At 40.6% G+C, this 5,422-nt stretch overlaps 1 protein-coding gene across 1 annotated transcript in view; it reads left to right on the top strand.

Moving 5' to 3' along the window:
• Positions 1–307: 307 nt before the first annotated feature.
• Positions 308–5,422, top strand: part of LOC143294070 (uncharacterized) — a 32,654-nt gene continuing 27,539 nt past the window's right edge. The window contains exon 1 of the mRNA XM_076605487.1: positions 308–585. The gene's annotated coding sequence lies outside the window, so the exon portion shown is untranslated. The remainder of the gene's footprint in view (positions 586–5,422) is intronic.

The raw sequence follows: 5,422 nt of genomic DNA, 5'->3' as shown, positions 1-5,422 counted from the left end.
CACACACACACACACACACACACACACACACACACACACACACACACACACACCAAACACGAAAGACCAACATCAGACACCGGACAACAATCACTTCACCCGCACAAAAGACACCACACCACACCACACCACACCACACCCCAACACACCACACCACACCACAACACACCACACCACACCACACCACAACACACGAAACCACACCCACACCACAGCAGTACCACCGCCACACGAGAACGTAGGAGGCAGAGGGCCTATAAAAGCAGGCTGAGCAAGCCGCGATGTCCTCTTCCGATCATCCACCGAGTCCACGCATGCTGCCACAGCAACGGTAATCGCTCATCTCGCGACTCAGCAGCAGCAGCAAGCAGCAGCAGACACTGCAGCACTTAGGACCCTCTGACCAATAGTCAAGAGACCATCAAGGTTCCTTGAAGTCTTGAAGAAGAAGAAGCGGGACATTGGCAGGTCTTCCAGAATTGGTTCTGACGCTTTGGCTGAAGTGAACTGCACGTTTGACTGACCATCCCTGTGGGTATCTTCTCTTGTTGATTTTTGAGAATCACTCACTGTTCTTTGAAGCAGGTAAGATTCGTGTGTTTTGTTGCATTCTCTCTTTCTTGTTGTATGTCTTTGCCATTGTGTATGTCTCTTTCTTTGATTTCTATTTTTTTGCTTTCTTTCTTTCTTTATTTTGAGAGCTGGGTGGAACTGACTGTGTTGCCATAAGAGAAAAGAAAGAAAAAGACAAAAATTAATTCATTCTCTATCTATATGTCTCTCTGTCTATCTATATGTATATATACGTGTTTGTGTGTGTGTCCTTCTTTATCACTATCTCTATCTCTCTCCCCTCTTCGTTGTCCTCCCTTTCTTTCTCTTTATCTATTTCTAGCTATCTGTTTGGGAATTAGCTACCAGTTCCTTTTTTTTTTTTGCTTGGAGGTTATTATATTTTCAAACATTTATTTCTGATCTTATTTGTCCCCTCGAGATAAAGACAACATTTGAAAAAGTCGCATAGTCTTATGTTAAATTCATCATTAATAAAGACTTTTGTCTTGTCCCCCTGCCCTCCTCTCTCTCTTTCTGTGTGTGTCTCTCTCTGACTCTATTATTGATTGCAGGTGGCAAGACTGGCATGATCATATACAAAACAGTGATAGATTTGCACAGTTTAAACTCTTCAAGACATCGCATGTTATCGAACCATACATTGAGTTGGTATTGAACAGATTTATAAAATGTGCATTGACAAAATTTAGATTTGGTGTTTCTGATATTGCTACTCATTGTTTTAGATACGGAAATTTAAGGGGATCGGTGTTTACTTGTCGTTTATGTAATCTGGGTAAGGAAGACGAGCTACATTTTGTGTTATGTTGCTCTGCCTTGAGTGACCTCAGACAAAACTAATCCAACCAAAGTATTATAAAGATCCATCTAACTTTAGATTTAATTTGCTCATGTCGTCAAGACATGAGTCTACTCTGCGTAACTTGGCCATTTATATATATATGAGGCATTGAAGAGATTGAGAATAGTTACGACGTGAATGTTGTTGAACATCTGTGTTAGATATTTTTTGGTTGGTTTGTGTTGAAGATGCATACTGTGTGTCATGTAAAATCTTATTTATCTTTCTTTAATGTCACCCCCTTCAGTAAGGGGCCTTGGCCTTTATCTGAATAAAAAATCGTTATCGTTATCGTTATCTCTCTCTGACTCCTTTCTCCATGTTTCTGTTCCTCTGTGTCTCTGTCTGTGTCCCTTCTGTCTCTCTCTCACTCCTTTCTCCTTGTTTCTGTTTCTCTGTGTCTCTGTCTGTGTCCCTTCTGTCTCTCTCTGACTCCTTTCTCCATGTTTCTGTTCCTCTGTGTCTCTGTCTGTGTCCCTTCTGTCTCTCCCTCACTCCCTGGTTTTGGCTTTTTATATCATTTTGTTGCTCTCGATTTTTCTGATTTTTTGCACGTCCATTTAAAGTGTAGAACAAAAAAAAGGACCATATGGAAGATGGAAGATACAGGCTGTGTGTTTACAGTCACATGAAGACAAAGTTCACTCGACGTTTCTTCTTCTTCATGGTTAAGACGCTTATCTGCCAATACAGAGAGTCCGTGGGGGTCTGGGTTCGAAAACCGCTCTCGCCCGTTCTCCCAATTTTGTCTGGAAAATTAAAAAGCTGAGCGTCAAGCCATTCGTATGAGACGATACATCGATGTGTTGTGTGCAGCACGCACTTTGTGCACTGGCAAAGAACCCATGGCAAAAAAGTGTTGTCCTCTGGCAAAATTCTATAGAAGAACTCCACTCTGATAGGTACACAAATATTTACTTGCATGCACTCAAGGCTTGACAAAACGCGGTGGGTTACGCTGCTGGTCACGCATCTATCCAGAAGATGTGGTACAGCTTTTATGGAGTTGACCGAACGCAATGACGCCGCCTTAAGAAACTGAAATTGAAACTTCTTCTTGTTTGAACTCGAACTGGGTGTCAACTGTTTTGAATGCGGGTTGCCTAATGGCATGGCCCAACTATCAGTCAATCACACCGCTGACAAAATACATTGCCGAAGCAAAAAACAAAAGGAAGAAAAGGAAATGTTCTGAATATCTAGAAACAAATTAAATTCTTTCATGAAAGTTTAGTTTACGAAGCAATAATAAAAAAACCACAAAAACTATGGCATTGAAGCAGGTTCTAGAAAAAGCCCTAAACCATCACGCATTGAAAAGATTCCATTGCGATAAACAGTTAAACTGCCGAATGGCCAGATTTGTTACCGATATCATATTAATTGTAGATGATGCTGCATTGCTTTTTTTTTTTTTTTTTTTTTTTGCTTAAAAAAAAACACACAACCTTTATTGATTTAAATTATTTATGCGTGGATAAATTCAATCACCTACATTTATCTCCCTTGATTATATTTTTCAAAACTTTATATATATATATATATATATATATATATATATATATATATATATATATATATATATATATATATATATACATACATACATACATACATGTATTTAAAAAAAAAAAAACGTATGATAAAAAAATACAAATAGAAAATGAGAGTTGTAACAATATGGACTCAACAGAAAGTGTGTGACAAAGAAAGTAAAAAGATAGATAAAAGGGGGAAGGGTGGTGGTGGTGGTGTGGGGGAGGGGGGGGGGGATCATTCAGCCAAACAATGACAATAAACACGCTGATTACTCGGTTTATTGCATTAATCACTACTAAGCGATAAATTTTACTTCTGGCTCGGAAAATCAATTATGCCAACAGATTATCGATTCTCCGCTCTCTGTATAAATGAATGAATGAATAAATAGATAAATAAATAGATACGTAAATAAATACACCGTGTTGAATAGGTTTGGTGAATGTTTATTGAATATGTGTTTTGCATTTGATCTTTATATTTTAAATGGTTTTTGTGAGAGCGATCGCTATGGAAAATTTAGATTTATATATCCAGAAGGAGATAGTGTTATCGATTATTTCATTGCTTCTCATATTCTGATTGCATTGTGTATTGTAAAGTTTGGGGATATACTGCATTCGTAGCATTTGCCGACGGGCGCAATAGCCGAATGGTTAAAGCGTTGGACTTTCAATCTGAGGGTCCCGGGTTCGAATCACGGTGACGGCGCCTGGTGGGTAAAGGGTGGAGATTTTTACGATCTCCCAGATCAACATATGTGCAGATCTGCTAGTGCCTGAACCCCCTTCGTGTGTATATGCAAGCAATCCATTTCAGCGTTCGGTGGGTTATGGAAACAAGAACATACCCAGCATGCACACCCCCGAAAACGGAGTATGGCTGCCTACATGGCGGGGTAAAAACGGTCATACACGTAAAAGCCCACTCGTGTGCATACGAGTGAACGCAGAAGAAGAAGAAGAAGTAGCATTTGCCGGTAGAATTTAAGGGGTGGAATGGTTGTACAGAGAATGTTGAATCTGGTGTGACTGAAAGTACAGAAGAAAAGATTGTGTGGTCAGATGAATGAGTTAGAATCGGCTGAATGTAAAGAGAGCATGGTCCTCTGTAAACATTCACAAACTGAATCATCTTGTAATACAAGCGACGTTGACATTTCATCAAACCTTCATCACATAACTATACATGGTGACTCCCCAACCGCCTTCGCCCCCTCTCTACTCTTCAATTTCTCTCTGCCTCCTTTTTCTCGTTCCTCCACCCACAAGCCATTCTCCACCCCCTCTCTCTCTATCTCTCTCTGTCTCTCTCACTTGCTCTCTCTCTCTCATTTCTCGCTTGCTCTCTGTCTCTGTCTCTCTGTCAGGTTCTCTTGGCATTCACAATGGACATCATTGTTCTCTCCAACGGAATTCGATTAGATGTTGATGAATGCTTCAGCATCTTAATGTTTGAATTGTAATTGCAATTTGTTGTTGATTAGTTGTTGACATTTCGGACCTTTAACCCATTCAGGGCGCTGCTGCCGTAGTCCAGCAGCACTCCTGGCCTGAGGTTGCCATGAAAATCATTTTTAGAAAAAAAACAATGGGACAAAAAAAACACCATTGTGATTCTGTTTGCAGACATATTGGCCAAAACCTTGGACATGACCACAGTAGATGAATTAAGCTTTACACAAACTAAGCTTTACTGCACTCAATAACTGTTTCAAAAGAACCGTCACCTGGGCCAAAATCCGATTCATCTGCCTTCTTGTCACTGTCACAGTACATGAAAATTTCTTGAATGACGTCCTGCTCTGTATACTTGCGATTTTCCCACTAACGTTTGCACAAAGATTGCTGAAAGCAAATCAATCGAAAGATTGAAGAGTACCTAGGGGAAGGAACTCGTGAAGCATGGTGTGGATTAAAAAAAACGTATGGATGCGGACGAGTTTTATTGTCGGAGTTTGCTATTGAAGAGTGTATGCTCGGAAGTCGGCGCTGAATGGCTTTCTGCTGCTGGTTTTCTCGAGCCCGTCGGAAATGAGTTAAGTGTTTAACTTCCTTTGACAATACAGGCAATGCAGAGAGAGCATTCAGCTTGTTGGATGTGCTCAAGGTTGCGTTCAACTAGATTTGTTTTTTGTGTGTTTGATTGTTTCGCTTCCTTTTGATTAAATACGTGTTCCTTTTTTGATAAGGAAAATGGAGAGAAAAAAAAAGAGAATGTGTGTGTGTGTGTGTGTGTGTGTGTGTGTGTGTGTGTGTGTGTGTGTGTGTGTGTGCGTGCGCGCGCGCGCGCAATGTGTCTGTTTGTGTGTACATCTGTCTTTTGTGTGCGAGCACGCGCGCGCGCGCGAGTGTGTGTGTGTGTGTGTGTGTGTGTGTGTGTGTGTGTGTGTGTGTGTGTGTGTGTGTGAGAGAGAGAGAGTCTGAGCACGCGCAGGCACGTGCATGTGTTTAAAGTGATATTACT

The sequence above is a fragment of the Babylonia areolata genome, chromosome 19 (genome assembly GCF_041734735.1).
Source record: "Babylonia areolata isolate BAREFJ2019XMU chromosome 19, ASM4173473v1, whole genome shotgun sequence".
NCBI classification, from domain to species: Eukaryota; Metazoa; Mollusca; class Gastropoda; order Neogastropoda; family Buccinidae; genus Babylonia; species Babylonia areolata.
The sequence above is the reverse complement of the archived record's forward strand: the minus strand, read 5'-3'. Positions and strand labels throughout refer to the sequence as shown.